This window comes from Podarcis pityusensis (assembly GCF_964106645.2).
Source record: "Podarcis pityusensis genome assembly, chromosome: 10".
NCBI lineage: Eukaryota > Metazoa > Chordata > Lepidosauria > Squamata > Lacertidae > Podarcis > Podarcis pityusensis.
The window spans coordinates 1,515,465-1,537,018 of NC_138035.1; the positions used below are offsets into that span (position 1 = coordinate 1,515,465).

A 21,554-nucleotide genomic window follows, 5' to 3' on the forward strand; every position below is an offset into this window, starting at 1 on the left:
ACATATTCTTCTCCCTCCTAAGGCCAGAAGGCGGAGACGACCCAATTAAACGGGCAGGCGATTGAGAATAATAATAATAATAACCTATTTTTTTGATATCCCGCCCATCTGACTGGGCTGCCCAGTGAGAAGGCGAAGGCCGGAGGTTAGCCTGGAAGGGAAGACTCTCTCAGGTTGCCCCACAGCCTGCCATAAGAGGGGCCTGAGTCCAGGCGGGCAACCGGCCGGACACCACACTCAGCCTGCAGGTGGGCAAGGAACACGCCAGCCAGCAGATGGGTGGGAGATGGACAGAGATGAGCAATTCTGTTCCCTGCAGAAATCTGAGCAACGAGGAAATGTCTCGCAGACCATTTCCAAGGCCAGCATATGACTGCGCCATGCGGAGAGAGGGAGTTCTCCAGGACGCGAAGGGCATGAGGCTGCCTGGGAAACCTCGAGGGCGTGGGAGGGTGGGGGGTCTGGTGCCCTGCAAAGCCCAGAACTTGCAAAATCTGCCAGTGGGAAAAGTCCTCCGAGCCTCATCAAAACCCAGAGCAGAGCTCCCATTGTCTGGCCACTCGCGGCACCTTTGGCTTATTTACCCATAAATTGCAAAAACCCCAGAGCGGCGCAGCGCACAAAAGGGGGAGACCGTTCCGCTAAGACCCACGTTAACTTCCTGCGCTCCCTCCTGCAGCAACGGTGAAATTGTTCTGCTCTTAAGTGGTTCTCACAATGGAGAGCCTGCAGAAGGAAGGAAGGAAAAGAAAAAGCATCTCCAGAAGCTGCTGCAGGGAAGTCCTTCCGGAGGGGGAAATAAAATTAAAAGGCGAGGCATTTCTCCACCCCCCTCGTGCCTCCTGGGCCCTGGGCAGTCTGGCCGGGGGTGGGCGGGGGGGGGGGAGGGAGTCTCCACAAGAGGCTTCCACAAGCATCTTCTGCTGCCTGCGGGGCTGTGCAAAACAGCCTGCATTGCATTTGGGGAAATGGCTCCACAGCCGCCCCCCTCCAGCTCAGATGTCTGCTAAAATTGCAAAAATGCTCTTCGCTTTAAGATCGGGGTGGGGGGTGGGGTGGAGATGCCAGAGCGAAAGATTTGATATAAAAGCATGAACTGAACATGATCTCAAACTCAGGAATATGCCGGTTGACGTACGGGGGGGGGGGGGGGCCTCAGCAGCCATCAAAATCCACATGCGTCCCATCAGCGTTGCACTGCAAATTGAGAGGAGTCGGGGGGGGGGGCATCTTCTCCATCTATGCTCCCTTTTCCTCCCTGCTCTGCCCAGGAATCAGCAAATGTATTAATCTGAGCAGCCGCGAGATGAGAGATGCAGTTTAAAAGACTGCAGCCCTTGGCTGCCACTGCTCCTCTCCCTGGGGTCTCAAAATAACTCCGCCACAAATCAGTTTTCCTAAACCCTCCCAGCCTGGCTGCCAGGAATACGACAATAAAGGCAAGACAGCGGGACTTATGTAACCAGGAAGGCCCAGGATCTATGTGCAGGGAGGGGGCAGTCTGAATCCAAGCCCCCTCTCACAAGGGGGGGGGGCAAGTCCTGGCCACAGCACTGGGGCTGCCCCAAGCGGGGGTCCACCCCAGAGGAGGACACAAGCATGCTGGGACTTCATGGTCCCCTCCTGGCACACCTCCCAGCGCTGGCCTGCCTTGGAGAGCCATGAGCAAGGGCCGTCTGACTTTGCCTCGAATGCATCTGCAGCCATATTCGATACTGGGGGGGGGGGAGCGCCCTGGGGAGCCCCCAGGCAGGAGGGGAGCAACTGCGCAGGGAGAGGCCAGGGCAGGTCCAGCTGGCCAGAGGGAAGGAGGTTTGGGGGTCGCCAGCTTCTCAGGCAAAGGGCTCTTTCTGCACAGAAAGAGGCCAGTTGTTTGGGGAGGGGGTTAGAGGAAATTCCTGGTGGGCCCCCGGCTCCTCCTGCCCCCCCTCCAACCATCCTGCTTACAGATGGACAACACACAGGCACCTTTCCTGGGCAAATTCTTTAGCAGTGATTCCCACACTGCAGGGAGACTAGATGCCTCTTGGGCTCCCTACAAATCCTTTGATTCTGGGGGGCTCAGGGCGGTCACACCCCAAGCCCAGTTCTCTCTGGGCCAGCTCAAAGCATGGTGGTGCCAGAAACTGGGAAAACCAAACAGCCTCTGCCCCAAACTAGGTCAGTTGACTCTCTGCCAGCCTTTCATGGTGCCCCGACCTCAGGACCTTTAGCCGCAGAGGCCGACTAGGTGCCCGTCGTGGGAATTCCACAAGCAGGATTCTCACGCTCTCTTCTAAGGTTCTTGTAGGAAGAGAGGAGGGCGCTCCGGACCCCCTTTCCCGGGCATCTCCATGGAAAACTGGGGGAAGTTTAGGTCTGCCAGCAAACCACTGGTGTACTGAGCCTGTCCAGAGCGTGGGGTCCAGGCCGTTTTCTGCCCCCCCTCCCCCAGCATCTCCTGGCACTGCTGCCTGGCAGATCCCTGGCACCAGCAACCCCCCAGGCAGAAATTCACATGCAGCCCATGCCCTGACTGGCGGGACAGAAAGGAGTTTGCAGCCTGACAAGCTAGCAGGCTTTCCTCCCCCTGACTCCGGAGAAGCCCCATCAACCGTTTTGCATCGACTTCCTTTCAGAGTATTTTTTTGGGGGGGGGGTGCCTGCCTCAGAGAAAGGCCAGGTGCCAAACAATGACAGCCTGGGGGGGTGGAGAATACATTGCTGCGTCGTAACCTTCAAACAGATGCTGGAGCCGCGGCTTGGTGGTCAGTTGCAAACTCCCCCCCCCCCAATCTTTATGAACGGCCTTCAGGAGGACTCCCAAGCGGAAATAAATATGGACAGTAACGTTTGCTGGCTGTCCCTCCCCAAAGGGCCGGGGCAAGGTGTGAGGCAGGGGGTGAGAGCAGGAGAGGCAGGGGGCAGCTGACCCGGAGGGGAAGGAGGCAGAGCTCCCCCCCCTCCCGAGATGAAGGCTGGCCAGCAACGCTGGCCGCTGCGCAAGGGCCACTCAGGGGCCCAGAGGCCTGGAAGAACTGGACGCTGTTTTATTAGCACCCACAAACCAGCTGCACACAAAGTACCATAGATTCTGGCGTATTAGGTGACTGGGCATATTAGGCAACCCCCCAAATTGGCAGCTGCAATCTGGGGGTTTGTCTTATAAGACCAGTCGCCTAATACGCTGGGCAGCTCTGCACCCGGAAAAAGCCGCCCGGTGGAGCCCACTGCCCCTGCGTCCGAGGCAGCAGCAGGCAGGCTCCTTGCCAGGCAGCTCTCTCACGGCGCGGAGCGGAGCCCACCGCTGCCGCCACTGCTTTGGAGCCGCCACAGCAGCAGCGGGGGGTGGGCTCTGCTCCACACCACCCATACCCGGCGTATAAGACAACCCCCGACTTTTTAACCTCTTTTCCAAGGTTAAAAAGTTGTCTTATACGCTGGAATCTACGGTATACGTCCCCATAAAAACACCCATCATTTTTATTGGGTGAAGCCTGCAAAATTTTGAAAATGGAAGCCATTGTTCACACAAGGAGGAGGAGAAGGGGAAGAAGAAGGAGAAGAAGATGATTCCACCCAGGAACTCTTTCACTCCCTCAGCCCAATTGGGTATAAAGGCCTCCAAGGCAGCTAAATCCAAGAATTGACTTCCAAGAGCTGGGTGGTGGGCCAGGATGGGGACAGAGGCTCCCCCAGGCAGGCCATACAAGACCCCCCCTCCTGCTCTGCCTCCTGCTGGGGACCAGTCAGGCCGTGGGAGACCATGGGAGAGGACTGTGCATGTGCTGCCCCCCCCTCTCTCCATCGCTCACCCCCACCCCCAGGAGGACCCCACACGACAGGCAGAACTTGCAGAGGCCCCACTGGACTCCAGAGATGGGGAGCCCCCCCCCAAGCGCCTGGCACGGCCAGCAGGGGAGCCCGGGAAGGAGCACAGCCAGGTGGCAAGAGCCCTGCCCCAAGGCAGGATACTAGGGAGGGGGCACCCCACGTGACTCCTGGGGAGCTGGCAAGACCCTGCCTCCAGGCTTGGGCTTGTTTGGTGAGCCATTGCGGGGAAAGGGCTTCCACAGTGAAGCAGCAGCAGCAGTTCCTGGCAGCCCCACACCAGGGCCGGGGGGGGGGGCAGAGCAGGGTCAGGCTGCAGGGCCCCCACGGGCTGCGCTCCAGCGCCACGAGAGCCAGCAGAGGGGGCCGGGCGGCGGCTGGAGCCAGCCCTCCCAGATGACGCGAAGCGGCAACGTGGCTCAGAGCATCCGGGGCTCATCGACTTTGACAATTGCCAATTAGCTTTAACGAGGAGCCGTAATGTACCAATAAACAGAATATGGTGCGCAAGAAATAAAGCAACGGTAACGCGAGGCCCTGCTGCGCCTGGTGCGCGTGGCTTCCAAGACGCCCTGGAAAGGAGCAGGGCTGGCGGAGAGAGGAGGAAACAAAAGCCGCCAGCCCCCCCCCCAGGCGCATAGAGCTGGGGCCACCTGCAACCTCTGTGTGCCCCCTCTGCCTGGGGGAGCTGTCACAGAGAAGCCAGCATCTCCCCAGGCGGGGGCCTTGACTGCCTCAACCTGGCAAAACCTGAGAATCCAGGAGGCGGGGGCCAAAGGTGCAAAGGCAGCCTGGTGGGCCTCCTCCGCCCCCAAGGATCTGGACCCACAAGGGATGGGTGTGGGGAGCACCCCTGCTCAGAGGAAGGTCGCTGGGTTTGTCATAAACATCTGGCTCAGCCTCCTAGACCCCTCCTCACCCAGCGCTGGTCAAGTGAAGGATCCGCTTCCCCGTCCCCACGCTTGAGGAGGCAGCCGGCCCAAAGAGCAGCATAAATATTGCCGGCAAGCAGGTTGAGTGGGCAGAGGGAGCCCAGGAAAGGCAGGGCGGGCGCTGCTGCCACCTCCTCCTCCTCCTGCGAAGACCGACTTCACCTGGCTGCACAGCCAGAGCCTCTCATTACAGAGGCCATTATTTCGGAGCAGCAGGATGGAGCCGCAGCCAGAAAGGAGAGGGGAAGCTCCCCCCAGCCCTCTGCCTCACAGGAACTTCTCTCCTCGCGTCTCCGTCTTCTCTCTCTTGCACGCACAGGTGGAGAGAAATTGGGGGCACCCCACTGCTACAACAGGGACCATCTTGGCTGGGAGTCCAGGACGGCCTTTCCTCACCTGGCCTGGGAGGGCGGATCCTGGACTGACTCCAGCTGCAAAAGCTGAAGCTGCTCAACAGACTCTTGGGCTGGAATAGAGGGGTTGCTGTCGGGTTTTTGTATCCTTATTTTAGATCTTCTTGTGATTTACATAGAAATTGTTTGGTTTGGTTGTGTATTTTAAAATGTTTTAGTTATTGTTTATGGCCACATTTGTCATGTGGTTATGTATTTTTGCAAGCCGCCTTGAGCGTGATTTGAACCGTGGAATGGTGGCAGGCAAATAAAATTATGTACAGTGGTGCCATGGTTTTCGAACGTCCCCGCTGACGAACGTTTCAGTTTTCGAACGCCGTGAACCCAGAAGTAAATACTTCGGTTTTCGAACACACCTCAGAAGTCCAACATGAAATGTGGCTTCCGTATTGAGTTTTCTGTATTGAGTTTTTGGTTTTCAAATGTTTTGGAACTCAAATGGTCTTCAGAAACAGATTACGTTCGAAAACCGAGGTACTACTGTACATTGGTACCTCTGGATATGCACACCTCTGGTTACGTATCCTTCAGGACGTGAACGCAGAAAAACCCGGAACAGGCACCTCCGGTTGCAAATTCCGCATGATCCGACCGGAGCTCCGGAACGGATCCTGAGCACAACCGGAGGTACCACTGTATTTGTACAACAGAGCTGGGGCTGCTCCTGCCCCCCAGATCTCAGCAGCCCCACTGCTGCCTCCCTTGCAGCCGGGCGACTCTTCTGTCAGGAGCAGGAAACAAGTGAATTCCCGGCCAAGAGTGGCAGGCACTTAACGCAGGGAGAGCTCCACTTGTGCCACAGTCCCCCGGGCACCCACAGCAACCCGACTGTGCCCCATCTTTGTTTGGAGATAAGTCTCTGTTCACACTCACACAAAGCCCAGTGTGCATTGGTGCCTGTGTGTCTGCAACCAGACAGACCCGCTGTTCCGAAATGCCCACGGCCAAACTAAAGAGCCCCCCTGGGGGTGGGCAGACGAGGAAAGGGGCCCCGTGCTCCACTTGCAACCGCAGCCCAGGACACAGAAGGTGTGGCTCTGGCACTCTGTGTATGGACAGTCGCACTGTGCTGGGTCTGCTTGCCCCCCCCCCCGCCTTTCTACAACAAAGCGCAGCTGAGGCCGCTCACAATGAAACCAAGCTAAGGAAAACCATCAGGCCAGGCAAACACCTTCCAGTTGTGCAAAGACTAAAGTGCCGAAGGACCAGGGACAGGGACACGCTCCGCAGGCAGCTGCCTCTCTTGGATCAATGCAGCACATGCCCACTCTAAAGCCGGCCCGGCCAGCGGCTCTGGAAGCTGCCCGGAAAACACCACACCAGCGCATGGCGAGCGAGGAGGCCTGGCAAGCTGCCCCACAAATGCCTGCTGTTGCCTCTCCCTCAGCTGGGGGGCAGGAGAACTCAGCCCAACACCAGCCACGCCTCAGGCAGCATCTGGGGCGCGACAGATCCAGAAGCCAGACTGCCCAGTGAGCGGCAGCTGTGCCTTGCTCCTGCATTGTGGGGGTCAGACTAGATGGCCCTCAGGGGTCCCTTCCCACTCTAGAATTGTACTCTGCTGGCACTTCAGAGCCTGGAGGGGCCCCGATCCCCTGCCTGGGCCAAGCAGCAGGGCTGGCTCGAACCTCCTTCCACAGAAAGCCCGGCTGGCTTGAATTATGGCTTTCCCCGTCGCTCCGCAGATAAGTTACAGACCCAGGCAAGATATATGTGCGCAGAGATACATCAGCTTCTCAGAGCGCAGATGAATGCGGCAACAACGGCAGGGCAGCAGTGAAGCCCCTTGGCCAGCCCAGGAGCTGCTGGATCTCCTGGAGCCCTTTTGGGAGGAGGAGGAGGAGGACAAGGCCTCTGTCTCCTCACACCAAACTGGGACCCGCGCAAGCAAAACCAGATGCAAACAGACCCATAGAGGCTGCACACAGGGAAAACTCCCAGAAGAGGCGGGGAAGAGAGTCTTTCTAAGGACAAAGGAGATAAGGAGGCTCTTAGAGGAGCATCTCCACCTCCAGCGTCCAGCCCGGCCACTGAGGTCCAACTCTGAGGGCCTTCTGGCGGTTCCCTCCCTGCGAGAAGTGAGGTTGCAAGGAACCAGGCAGAGGGCCTTCTCGGTGGTGGCGCCCGCCCTGTGGATGTCAAAGAGATAAACAACTACCTGACATTTAGAAGACATCTGAAGGCAACCCTGTTTAGGGAAGTTTTTAATGTTTGATGCATTACAGTATTTTAATATTTTGTTGGAAGCCGCCCAGAGTGGCTCAGCCAGCCAGATGGGCAGGGTATAAATATTAGATGATGATGATGATGATGATGATGATGATGGCCTTCGCGCAGAGATGCTTAAGCTGCAATCCCTGCTAGAGGACCTCTGGGGTCCCTTCCAGCTCTGCCATTCTACGATCCTCTAGGCAGCTGCAGCAGCTCCTGAGGCTTCTGTGCAAGGTGGGCCTCACCTGTGGCCAGCAATGGGGCAGGAAGGGGCAGAGAGTGGCACTCTGGCCTCGGGGAGCTCCAGGCCGCGATGGTGTTGCCATTGCCGACACACAAGACACCCCGGTCAGGCAGAGATTCTCCCCATCACTCTGGCTGGCCTCCCCCAATCAATGCAGCCCCAGAAGCTCCCACAGGACCGTTTAATAGCACAAAAAACCCACAAATCCACACATTACTTTCCGTGATGAAATGATTGGAGTGATTCATCAATTGGCCAATTACCAGCGACTGCTGTCCAGACAAAAATCGGCTTCAGGCACAGAAGCACAGGGGCCACGTGGGTTCCTCGCATGGCCACCTGGGAGACCTGCAACGGGGGGGGGGGGGGCAGCTTGCAGGTGTCCCAGAAGAGGCACCTGGTCGGCCGCCGAACCAGGTGGGTCCCTTCGGCCGGATCCAGCCTCTGGCTCTTCTCCTGCTGCTCCTTGGGCAGGATCCATCACGCGAGTCCCGGCCTCCTTCCTGCCCTCTCCAAACTGCTCCTGCTATCCCTGCCAGCTGGAGCTCCGCCAGGCAGACGCTGCGGCTGCTTCTATTTGGGGTGCGTGTGGGCTGCAAAGAGGGCGCACGGAGGGAGGGAGACTCTCACCTCAAGGACCCGGGAAATGAGGAGGAGGAGGAGAGTCTGTCAGGGAGAAAGGAGGACCCACGTGGCCAGCAGGAATCCCCACAGAGGCCAAAGGAAGGAGTCAGGGGCCGCTCAGCCAGCTCTGGGCACGGCAGAGTCGCCCAACCCAGCAGGCAGCATCGCCCCCCAGCAGCCCCTCCTTCTCCCAGCCACCCCATTCCTCCTCCTCTGGGGCAACCCTGAGCCTCCAGCAGCATCGCTGCCTCCACTTCCCCTCCGGCTCTGGGCAACAACCGCAGATGAGGATTCACAGGCCCCCAAGAGTAGAAATTCACAGCATTCTCCTCCATCCCATCCTCTTTTGAAGCCCTCCAAGTTGTGCATCTTCCTTTCAGATGCCTGCTAAATGCAGGAAAGAGTCGCTTGGCAGCTCTGGGCTGGGGAGGGAGCAACTGCACCCCCCTGGAGCATCTCCGAGCCCAGTCCAGCCCCCGGTCTGCCCTCTTGCCGGAAGCTGGTTCTACTGTTCCCCAGGGGGACGCCCTGCTGCAGTCGGCTGCATCCATACCCTGAGAACGTGAGAAGAGGCTCCTGGATCAGGCCCACGGCCATCGAGCCCAGGGTCCAAGCAGGTGCCCCCAAGGGAAACCCACAAGCAGGATCCGAGCCCCAGAGCCCTCTTCCCCTCTTGGGGTGTCCAGCAACTGGGATTCGGAGCCACCCCATGAGTTTGTCTAACCCCCCCCTTTAAACCATCCAAGCTAGATGGCCTCCAGTGGGAGGGAGTTCCGCAGATACACCACGTGCTTCATGAAGGCGGCCTCTCTTTCATCACTCCTTCTGCCGCCTCTCCCATAGGCACCTCACCAGACCCTCTTCTCTTCCTGCTGGGCGGGGGCCGCCAGCACCCCACGCTCCCACTCTGGGGAGGGGGCCACCACCCAAAGCCCCTGACGGAGAAGCAGCCCCATGCCCCGTTCCCTTCTGCCGTGGCCCAGAGGGGGGAAAGACACCCCTTTTTGGCCCAGCCAGGCTAGCATCGCCCCCCCACTCCATGCACCGGCTGCCATTCACAGGCGGCACAAATATAGCTGCAGCGGTGAGTGGCAATTTAAAATGCAAATGCTAACGAGGGAGCGGGGAAGAAGACGCGTTCTGGTTGCAAAGGGGCTGCACCTCCGGCAAGGGGAGCCCACAGGCACCCTGCTCCAATTTAGGAATTACAAGGAGGGGGGAGAGGGTCAAACTGCCTCCAGGAAGAAAAAAGCCAGAAGAGGCAGCCTGGGGGGGGGGGAGTGCCATCTTCCCTCCTCATCCCCCCACCACCACCTGCCCAGACTAACTGGCACGCTACCTGCTCGTTACATGCTAATTAACATGCACAGCTTGATTAGGAAGCCTCAAGTGGAGGGAGGCAGAGAAGGAATTGCAGGGCGCTTGCGGTGCTGGGGCTGCTTTCTCCTGAGGCGGCTGGATAGGATCAGGGAAGCACAGAATCGTTGGAAGGGGCACCCGTGTGCTGTCTAGTCTGACCCTCTTGCAAGGCAGGGATCATGGCCAAAGCTTCTCTGACACCCAACCGCTGCTCCAACAAAGGAGAGCCCCCCCCCCCAGCTCTTGTGGGAGTCTGTTCCTCTGTCAGACGGCTCTCCCCGTCAGAAAGTCCTTCCTGATGTTGAGACGGAATCTCCCGAGTCGAGACGGCTGTGGGCATCTTTGCTAAAGTGGCACATTTGGTTTGTGATTCTTCCCTAAGCGCACCTGGTCTCTTTCTCCCTAGGCTGGTGGCATTTGAGGGCCAGGGAGGGGGGCTCGAGAAGGAAGGAAGAAGGCACAAAAGCACACAAGGTCAAAGGGAAGGAACCCCCCCCCCAAGAGTCTTTCTCCCATGTAGGAGAGGGAGGCATTCTCAAAAAAATGCCCCAATATTTCCCATCCCATCTGTCGCCAGGGTGCTTTGCAATTCTACGATTCACTGCAGGGTTTCGAACGGAGGCTGGGTGGCCATCTGACAGGAAATTCTTTCGCTGTGACTCCTGCATTGTGGGGGGCTGGACTAGATGGCCTCGTGGGACCCCTTCCACCTCTAGATGATTCCTTGGAGTCAGCTGGGTGCTACCCACAGAGCCTCGGTCCAGGATATCTGAAGGAGCATCTCCACCCCCATCGTTCTGCCCGGACACTGAGGTCCAGCTCCGAGGGCCTTCTGGCGGTTCCCTCCCTGCGAGAAGCAAAGCTACAGGGAACCAGGCAGAGGGCCTTCTCGGTGGTGGCACCCGCCCTGTGGAACGCCCTCCCACCAGATGTCAAGTAAATAAACAGCTATATGACATTTACAAGACATCTGAAGGCAGCCCTGTTTAGGGAAGCTTTTAATGTTTGATGTATTACGGTATTTTAATATTTTGTTGGAAGCCGCCCAGAGCGGCTGGGGTAGCCCAGCCAGATGGGCGGGGTATAAATAATAAATTATTATTATTGTTGTTATTATTATTATTATTATTAGGAAGGACAGGCCGTGCAGCAGGGGCCCTCTGGAGGTTTCCAAAGGCCACGCCAGTGAGGAGACCAGCTAGCCCCTTGCCCAGTGGAGCCAGGCCCTGGACTCCCCCGCAGCCTGGACAAAATTCCCTCTGAGCGCTGCTGCCAGGCTCAGCGGCTGCCCAGAGCCCCCGGGAGGGAGGGAGGGCGGACTGGCCGCCCAGCTGCCCACGCCGTGCCCCTGCCCACCCCTCCCAGCCACCACCAAGGTGTAGAGGGGAGAGCCAGGGAAGCAGGCGCCAAGGTGAAGGCAGCCCCGCGCCAGAGTCGGTTCCTATAGCAACAGAACTTAAAATACAACTCCCGGCAAGGCCTGCTCACCCTGGCGCTGCCTTCTCCCGGGGGCTCGGTGCATCCCCCTTAATCATTCCTCCGCATCCAAAATTAGCTCCGCGGCGCAAAAGGCGACAACTGCAACCCCTCGGCCCCCACACCGCCTGCTGCATGACACAGAGCTGGCGGGGGGGGGGGGGAGAAAGGGAAGGGAAATATTTAGCAGCAGCGGTGGCAGCAGCGGCTGCTCCCCGCCTCCCCAAACAGCAACACAGCCAGCAGAAACTCCATTAACCTTGGGGAGGGACAAATTCAGGAAATGCGTTCGCCATGAGCGGGGGGGGGGGGGTAGGAGAGAGGGACTCCCCTGCTGGGAAGGGATTCTCCTGAGCAGCAGGGTGGGGGGCCATGGGACTGGCCCCAGAGCAAAGCCAGACTGGCCCCCCATCGCCAGCAGGGATTGGGGCCAAAGGGAGCAGGGTCCTGCTGAAAGGGGGCTGAGGAGAGAGGCCTGGGAGCCCCCCCTCAAGTTCCCCCCCTTGCCCTGAGCGGGTGAGGGGGTCTTCCAGAGGCTCACAGCCTGGCACCACTCACAGGTGCCCCTCTGCAAACCATCCAAGCCAAAGAGAAGGAGGAGAAGGAAGGGCAGAGAGAGGCAGAGTTGGAAGGGACCCGGAGGGTCATCTAGTCCAACCCCCCGAAACGGAGGAATCTTTTGCCCAAGGTGGGGCTCGGATCCAGGACCCTGAGAGTCAGAGCCCCGTGTTCTCCCGACTAAGCTCTGAAAGAGGACCGGGCAAATTCAAGGAGGCGGAGAGGCCTTGCAACATCAGCCGCAACAGGCTTGCTTGTTCTCCCCGGTGAGAGGCAGCCAGGCCTCGGACTCCCGGTTGCTGCAACGAGCAGCCTGGAGAGTTGCTCTTGTGCTCGGATCCTGCTTGCAGAATTCCCTGGACAAAAAAGTTCCTCTTCCACCAGGCCTTGGTGTGCTTCACATGCAATGTTCTTTTAAACCTAGGACCCTCGTACCTACGGGACCGCCTCTCCTGGTCTGCCCCGCAGAGGACCTTAAGGTCCACAAATAACAATATTTTGGAGGTCCCAAGTCGCAAGGAGGTTAGGTTGGTCTCAACTAGGGCCAGGGCCTTTTCAGTACTGGCCCCGACTTGGTAGAACGCTCTGTCCCAAGAGACCAGGGCCCTGCGGGACTTGACATCTTTCCTCAGGGCCTGCAAGACAGAGCTGTTCCTCCTGGCTTTTGGTTCGGCCTCAGTCTGACCCTTATGTTTCCCTCCCCTTATGGTCTTGGTTTATCAGCTATTTTAAAATGAGGCTGCATTTTAAATTGCATTTTAACTTGGGGGTTTTCTCTCTCCTATTGCATTTTTACTGTGATTTTATTGGTGTTAGCCACCCTGAGCCCGGCTCTGGCCAGGGAGTGTGGGGTATAAATAATTTTTTTTAATTATTATTATTATTATTATTATTATTATTATTATTATTATTATTAAACATGGGGTGGGGAGGCAGTTCTGTGTTTCCTCCAGTTTCCATTATGTATTTTGTGTTTTGCCTTTTGTATTTTTATGCTGTGAACCGACCTGAGATCTCTGGACGAAGGGCAGAATACAAATTTAATTAACAAGCACAAATAAATGACCACAAAAACGAAGCACCTCTGGCTGGCCCTGTGACGACAGAAGGCTGGACTTGATGCCCCCCCCCTTGGGCAAGATCCAGCAAGCTCTTCTCCTGTTCTTGGCCCTTGTAAGTCAGAAAATGGAAAGGGCCCCCGCTGGGCCTCGGCCCCGATCCCCACCCAGAGCCTTGGACCTTTCCAGCCCAGCTCTCTCTCCTTCAAGCCAGGGCAGCTCCCGACACCACCGTGGGGCACCCAAAGTCCCAGCTGCGGCCCCCTCTCCCCGCCTGGCCCGCCCCCTTCTGGGCTCCCCAAAGGACGATCCGCGGAGGGAGCAGGAAGGGGGACCCCCTCCCCGGATTTCCATAAAACTGCAATTCAATTACAGGAGCCGGGCGAATTCATAAGTCTCTACAGCCCCGCTAATTGCATAATTAAGGACTGGGACGCCAGGAACGCAATTACACTTGCAGGCTGAGTCATTAAGGCCCCTGCGATCCGGCAGTGGGATTTCCACTTGGGGACTGGGGGGCCTTAATTGTATCGCTTTGCTTCGTGGGGGGGGGGGGGGAAGAGACGCATTCGGCAGAGACGCTCTGTGTTCCTCTCGCCTTTGTGGTTCAGAGGAACCAAGGAACCCCGTCCAAAGCCCACATCTCCCGCCTTGAGCAAGGGGCCCGGGCAGCAGCTGAGCCAAACCTCTGCCTGCGCCGCCTCCCCGCTCTCTCGCACACCCCATTGCAGCTGCCTTGCCCTGCAGGGGAGCTGCAAAATGTGCAGAACCAAACTGAGGGCAGCGAGGGAGAACAAACACACCCAAACCCCTCCAGAAACCAGAGAGAGCAGAAGTAGCAGAGCTCCCAGGCAAGGCAGGCGCGCACAAAAGCCCCCATGCGCAGCAGCAGCAGCGTCCCCATGCCTGCCTGCACACCGGCCGCATGCTCACACGCACGCAGGGAGGCGGCGGCAGCCCTCCCATGTCAGGCGCTTGCCCTTCTGCGGTGGCATCTCTTATTTATTTTCCCGCGTAAGTGGGTGTTTTAGCACTTATTAAAATTTTAAAATATCAGAGGCTCCGAAACGAGCCGTCTCATTTTCTTGTCTTGCGCAGCTGACTTTAGGACTGGTTAATTATAAATAAGATGATGTCTCCGCATTACACGCTCGCCTTGCCAGAGCCCGTGGGCACGCGAGATGCCTGCCCACAGACGCCCGGCGGGGAAATCTCAGCAGCGCCACAGGTCTCTGCCCGCCCGGCCTCCTCGCAAGCCTCTTTTTTGGGGGGTGCGGACGGAAACCAGGAATCAGGGCCAGAAGCGGAGAGGTCTCCATGCACCGGGTCCCAGGTCCCAGCCCCACAAGCATCTCCAAAGATGCTTCTGAATCCCAGTTGCTGGAAGCAGCAGGAAGGGTCTTGAGTTCAGGTCCTGCTTGTGCCTTTGCCACAGGACACCCGCTTGGCATGCAGAAGGACCCAGCACCCCTCCTTTGGGGTATCAGCCCCTTCCTGCCTCAGATTGGAGCAGAGAGCTCTTCTCCTCGCTGGCTCCACTACTTCAAATTGCATCCCTTCTCTGTGGCTCCATTTTTGCTAATCCTGCCTTTCACTCCCTGGTGGGAGTTTTTCCACTCGCAGTCAGCTAAAAAACAAAGACGAAAGGTCTCTCTATCTTTCCCCTCAGCCGCAGCTTTCTGGCTTCCTCCTGCCCCACGGCTCTGGGCGGCTTCGGTCAAACATGCCCCTTGGAAGAGGCAACACCTTCTGGCCCCAGAGGCGCTGGGGGGGGGGGCGCCTGCTTTGAAGCAAAAATGCTACTACACTAAGGGGCAGCCATGGTTGTGCCCCCAGAGGAAGGGCCTTTGGGGCCAGGGCACGGCCACGATCCAACCTCAACGTGGCACAGCGTCTGGGGAAACAGCTACACTTGGCATTCTGCCGCCTGGGCAGAAGCTGCTGAGCCAAGCCAGGGAGAAGGAAGAGAAGAGCGATCGTAGAATCATAAGGGTTGCAGAGTCGGAAGGGACGCCCGAGGGTCATCTAGTCCAACCCCCTGCAATGCAGGAATCTCAACTGAAGCATCCGTGACAGATGGCCACCCAACGGCTCCTTAAAAGTCCACCACTTCCCGGAGGAGCAAGTTTCTCCTTTCTTGTAACTTGAAGCCATGGGTTCGAGTCCTACCATCCAGAGCAGGAGAAAACAAGCTTGTTCCCTCTTCCATGTGACAGCCCTTGAAGATGGCTCTCATATCTCCTCTCGGTCTCCTCTTTCCCAGGCGAAGCATACCCAGCTCCCTCAACCATTCCTCATCAGGCTTGGTTTCCAGACCCTTGGTCATCTTGGCTGCCCTCCTCTGCACACCTTCCAGCTTGTCAACATCCTTCTCAAACTGTGGAGCCCAGAACTGGACCCAGTATTCCAGGTTTGGTCTGACCAAGGCAGAGTAGAGCAGGACTATGACTTCCCTTGATCTGGACACTAGATTTCTGTTGATGCAGCCTAGAATAGGCTTAGCCTTTTTCGTTGCTGCATCACACGGTTGACTCATGTTCAGCTTGTGGTCCACTGAGACCCCCAGATCCTTTTCACATGTCCAGGTAGTAAACCAGGCGTCCCCCACCCTATATTTGTGCATCTGGTTCTTCCTGCCTAAGTGCAGACCCTGACATTGCTCCCTACATTTGCCCTCTTCTCCCAGCTACACCGACATTCTCGCAGTGCCCTCCCCAACCTCCTTTGCAGGTGGAAAGGTCCCAAGGAACTCAGAGCCAGCCCCCTTGCTGCCCCTCTCCTCCTCTAAGCGCTGCCCTGGTCCCGGAGGCAGGAGGCCCCACAGACGGGCTGCTCGGTGGTGAGGATGCAGCTGGAACGGGAAGTGTGCTGTTCCTGGAGACATGGGCGGCCAGGAAAGGAGGGGGACGGCAGAGCCCTGGAGCACCAGAAGGACGTGGGCACCAGGGGCATCGCCAAGACGTCTGTATCCTTCCTTGTGTACAGGAAAGCAAAGGGTACAATCGGAATATCGAAAGCAAGTGAAACCCGAAAGAGCAGGAAGCCCAGCCCCAGAAGACCACCCAAAGGGGGTCCTTTGCTCCAGCCTCCTGTTCTCACGGTGGTCAAGAGCTGCCCACTATGGGAACCCCACAAGCAGGATCTGAGCACCAGAAGCCCCTCCCTTCCATTTCTGCCTCTCGCCATGGAGGGCAGAGCAGAGCCGGTCATCACCCTCTCCTCCTCCTCCATGAATTTGCCCAGTCCAAAGCCATCCAAGTTGGTGGCCATGACTGCCTCCTGTGGGTGGGAGTTCCATAGGTTAACATCGCTCTTTCTTTCTTTGTTGTGGGGAAGGAAGGGAAAGGAGGTTGTGTGCCACTTTGAGACTCCTTAGGGTAGTGATAAAGTGGGATATGCCTGTTGTCTTTGTCCATGGAGTTTTCTTGGCAAGGATACTGGAGTGGCTTGCTGGTTCTTGCTCCAGGAGAATCCCGTTTGGTCAAAACTCTCCACTATTACCTGAACATCTTGGGTGGCCCTGCACGGAATAGTTCATAGCTTCTCTGAGTTATTCAAGCCCCTTTGCCACCTCATGAGAAGAGAAGACTCCCTGGAAAAGACCCTGATGTTGGGAAAGATGGAGGGCACAAGGAGAAGGGGACAACAGAGGACGAGATGGTTGGATAGTGTTCTCAAAGCTACCAGCATGAGTTTGACCAAACTGCGGGAGGCAGTGGAAGACAGGAGGGCCTGGCGTGCTCTGGTCCAGGGGGTCACGAAGAGGCAGACACGACTAAACAACAACAAAAGCGGGATATCAAATCCAAACTCCTCCTCCTCCTCTTCTTCTTCTTCTTCTTCTTCTTCTTCTTCTTCTTCTTCTTCGATCTGTCTGGAATCCTCCAACATTCACTGAATATCCACAAGTTCCAGCGTTATAACGGAGGGAGCAAAAGTTTTCTCTAGCCAGTTTCTTAGGCCACTTTACAGACTTCAATCATGCTGTTCCTTACTCGGCTTTTCTCTGCATTGAGAATTTACAATTGCCGGAAGCTTTCCTCAAACAGAGAAAAGATATGATAGCCGTCTTCTGAGTGTTGGTCTGACCTTTAAAGCCCTAAATGGCTCTTTATGCCTCGGTCCAGTATCCCTGAAGAAGCGTCTCCACCTCCATCGTTCAGCCCGGACACTGAGGTCCAGCACTGAGGGCCTTCTGGCGGTTCCCTCATTGTGAGAAGCGAGGCCACAGGGAACCAGGCAGAGGGTCTTCTCAGTGGTGGCACCCACCCTGTGGAACGCCCTCCTGTCAGATGTCAAGGAAATTAACAACTATCTGACTTTTAGAAGACATCTGAAGGCAGCCCTGTTTAGGGAAGTTTTAAATGACTGATGTTTTAATGTATTTTTAATTTTTTGTTGGAAGCTGCCCAGAGTGGCTGGGAAAACCCATTGAGATGGGCGGGGTATAAATGAATGAATGAATGAATGAATGTTATTATTATTGTTATCATCATCATCATCATTTGCCGTCACACGTTGGATGGAGCACGTTTGTTTTCTCCTGCTCTGGGGGGCAGGGCTCGAACCCATGGCTTCAAGTTACAAGAAAGGAGATTCCGACTCAATACAAGGAAGAACTTTCTGACAGCAAGAGCCGTTTTGACAGTGGAACGGTGTTCCTCTGGAGGTTGTGGGCTTTCCTTCCTTGGAGGTTTTTAAGCAGAGGTTGGAAGGCCACCTGCCAGGGACGCATTAGCTGAGATACCCGCCGTGCGGGGGCTTGACCGTTAATGCCCCCCCCTTCCAACTCTACAATTCTCAGATTCTATGAAGCAGGGATGTCTTGGGCAGACCTCTGAGGTGGCAGGGTCTCGTGTCACAGAATCATAGCATTGCAGGGTCGGAAGGGGCCCGAGGGTCATCTAGTCCAACCCCCCAGGAATGGAGGAATCAGAGCTGAGAATCAGGGTGCAGGTTGCTGGCGAGCGTCACACCAAGTGTGGCAAACAAGGGGGGAACTCAAGGAGAGAGATGCAGATATGGGAAATCAGCTGGAGGGAGAAGAGACCTCGGTGCCCTTCCTCCTCCTCCTCCTCCTCTTCCGCTGCCCTTGTTTTGGGGAGCAGCCGCAGGCCGAAGGATCTCGCCGTTTCTATTGAATCCCCCAACAATTAACTGGAACCCGATCGATGTTCAGGGCCACCTTTTCTCCCACGGAGATTGCCATGGCAACAGAGGCAGGAGTGGGCTGGCGGCCCCAAACCGGGTGGCACCTGAGAACGGGGCTCGGGGCAGGGAGACGCCCGGGGCACACGGAATAGGGGAGGAGGAGGAGGAGGCCAGCCGCGGCCGGATCAGGTCCCAGAAGGCCCACGGAGCCCAGATACCAGTTCTCACTGCGGACAGCCAGGTACCCCCCAAGATAAGCCCCCCAGGAGGACCCAAAAGCAAGAGCAACAGAGCACCCCCCCCCCCCCGTTTCCAGCCGGTGGCGTTCAGAGCACAGTGAGCCAGCAGGCCAGGAGCCCCAGAAAGCCTTGTTCTTCTCCATCTAAGTCTCATCTAAGTGTGCTGGGCCCGGGGGTAACCCAAGTAACGCGGTCCAGGTCTGGTCCCAAATCCAAGGGTTCCACGAGGAGTCAGTCCGACGGGGCCAAGGCAGGAAACCAGGCGAGGACAGGCACAGGATCTCAGGCAGGTTCTGGCAAACAGCAATGTTGCTCCCGCAACCTGGGGCAGGATCCAGCAGCCTTTTATCTTTGTCGGGGTAACGGCCGGTCCTGATCCCCTGGTGACTCACCTCCCTGTCTCGCCCGAAGGCGAGTACTCCTCCTGCAAGTACTCAGGTCTCTCCTTCTCTCAGACCTCAGTCTCTGCAGCTCGGGAGACGTCGGTGAGTTACTAAACCCAGATGCCGCCTCAGCCTCCCCTGACCCAACCGGTAGTGGAGCAGCTGGAAGTGATGGCCCAGCTGGAGGCAAGGAGGTCATCCCCGTGTCTGGAGCCAGGGCAGGCTCAGGCCCCTGACTCAGCCCAGCTGGTGCTTGTTGCAGGGGAACCTGTGCAGACTGGGGCTCTTCCGGATCAGGCCCCAGACTTGGTTCAGATGCCGCCTGAGGCAAAGGATCTGGTGCGGACTGAGACTCCTCTGGTTCCGAGTCCGCGCCTGAGTCCCAGGCCATCACACTAAGAGTGTTCAATGTCTCTGGGCAGCAAATTCCATGGGGTTATGTTCATCCACACCAGGGGGGGGGGTCACGAAGAGCAGCCCCAAAAGAGCTGCCTCTGAGAGCTGCTCCTGCTGGCCACCCCCCCCCCCCGAGAGGAACCTCTTCCTACTTCACACCCACCGAGGCTGCGATTCTGTCTGGCGCTGAGCTGCAGTGCCGTCCCCACCGACGAGCCCCTGAATCGAGGGCAGGCTGGCGGAAACAGCTCCAGGCTCCTTTTTTTGGGGGGGGGTGGCCGTTTCCCAGCACACCCCCTTCCATCTGACTGTGGGTAAAGCAAGGAGCCTCCCCAGGGAAGATCTCCCCCCCCCCATTCCATTAGCTCAGCCTCCATGGAGCACCCAGGCCAGAGAGGAGGAGGAGGAGGACAGTATCAGGGGCTCCATCTAACGCAAACAAGCCCCCCTGGCCCGCCCACCTGGCAGCATCTCAGCTCGGGGGGCCCCACTCTCTCTGGACCAGTCCCTGCAGAGTCTCCCCTGTGCCACAACTTGGCCACTCGCTCCCCTTCCTAAACTGCCCCGTCCCGTCCCAAGAGAGACAGATCCTGCACGGAAGGAGGAGCAAGACTGGTTTCAAGAGCAGGCGGGTACCGAGGGAAGGTGGCAGCGATGGCAGCAAGCGCAGAGGGGCGAAAAGGAGGTGTTAATCAAACAGAGAGGAAGCTGCTGTGTCGCCAGATGTTTCCCTCCACGCGGCATCGTGACTCAAGTACTCGGCTCCCTCTGCCAGGTGGGGCATCCCTGGAGAGGAGCCTCAGCCGCCCGGCGGGTCCGTTGCTGGAGAGGAGTGTCCGCAGCTGGGCATGGCTGTGGCTGGGAGGGTGGCAGAGCCACTCCTCGGACCCTCCCTGGCTGCAAGGGGCCCCTGCCCGGCACACCCACATCCGTGGGCATTGGCCAGGGTGAGGATCTGGGAGAGGGAGTGGTGCCAGCACCCCTTCCTAAGAGTGCCTGACACACAGACACTGGCGCAAGCCTTTGCCCTTATCAGACGGGAGCCCTGCCAGGGAGTGGGTGAGAGAGGGGCCGCTTTTGCCCTGGCCGTGCTCCACACCACAGGACGTACCCTTGCTGAGGAGTGCAGGAAGACCCAGAAGGGATTGTGCCTCAGCCAGGAGCAAGGGCACCGGACCCACAGACCTGGGGAACAGAGACAAGGCTGGCAAGGGGGTGGCAGATGCTCTCGGGCACTCAATTCCACTTTGCACGTCACACGACACCAAATTGCAACTTTCAGGCAACGAGGGAGAGAGAAAAAAACTACAGCCGCACCTTGGAAGTCAAACAGAATCCGTTCCGGAGGTCCATTCGACTTCCAAAATGTTCAGAAACCAAAGCGCGGCTTCCAATTTGCTGTAGGAAGTTCCTGCAGCCAATCGGAAGCCGCGCCAGACGTTCGGCTTCTGAAAATCATTTGAAAACCAGAACACTCACTTCCGGGTTTCGATCTTTCGGGAGCCGATTTGTTCAGGAGCCAAGGTGTTTGAGATCCAAGGTACTGCTGTACAGGTTTGCTCCTGCTTTCCATCAAGGCTTGCTTGGGAGAGTCAGGCCATGAGCGAAGGGGCTGCCATTGGCCCTTTAAGCAGCGAAAGCTTGGCATCCTGCTCCCTGCAAAGGAGGACCCCCCCCCCCAGAGAGAGGGGCTGGCTGGGGGCAGCTGCGCAGGCAGGCTTTTCCTCAAGGAGCCCACATTGTAGCAAACATCGGCACGACGGAACCCAAACTGTTCAGCAGGGAATGTGCACGCAGAGACACACGCGGCCCTCCCTCCCACTGAGCTTGGAGTCCCATGGAATCGCGGAACGGTGGAGTCTGAAGGGACCCCAAAGTGTAACGGCAGCCCCCTTGACGTACCCCAGACCCCAAGACCAAAAGGAGCTTTCCACAAGGAGAATGAAGAATGCAGATCTGCAAAAGGCCTCCCGTTTTGCACAATTCCTTTATTTATTTGCAGGATTTATTCTGCAAATCTGAAGGCAGCCCTTTTTAGGGAAGTTTCTAACATTTGATGAATTATTGTATTTTAACTTATTGCACTGACCGCGGCAAAGTTTCTTTTGGAGGTAGCAAGGAATAAAGACCATCACGCTCTAGACATAGCAAAATGACTACCTCGATCTCTTTTGTCTGTTGTTTGGTTGCTTTAACTGTACAGTCATACCTCATGTTACATCCACTTCATGCTACGTTATTTCAGGTTATGTCCCACAGTGACCTGGAAGTACCGGAAAGGGTTACTTCCGGGTTTCGCCACTCGCGCATGTGCAGAAGCGCAAAATGACGTCGCGCGCATGCACAAAAGCCGCAAATCGCAACCCGCACGTGTGCAGATGTGCCGCTGTGGGTTGTGTTCTTTTCATGTTGCAAACGGGCCTCTGGAACGGATCCCGTTCGCAACCAGAGGTACCACTGCATCTTGTTTTGAAACTGTTTTGTGGGTCTATGGACTGCAATAAAGATATCTGATGTGCATTTGCATTTTAATATTTTGCTGGAAGCTGCCCAGAGTGGCTGGGGAAACCCAGCCAGATGGGCGGGGTATAAATCATCATCATCATCATCATCATCATCTGCTCTGGCTTGGTGCACGAAGGAGGCTGAACCCCGAGGACCAAACCCACAACCCCCCCCCCCGGCTGAGTCTGGGCCTGA

At 57.2% G+C, this 21,554-nt stretch overlaps 1 protein-coding gene across 1 annotated transcript in view; it reads right to left on the reverse strand.

The window, feature by feature from the left end:
• Nucleotides 1-21,554, reverse strand: part of SND1 (staphylococcal nuclease and tudor domain containing 1) — a 225,672-nt gene that overhangs the window by 75,499 nt on the left and 128,619 nt on the right. The window lies entirely within an intron of this gene.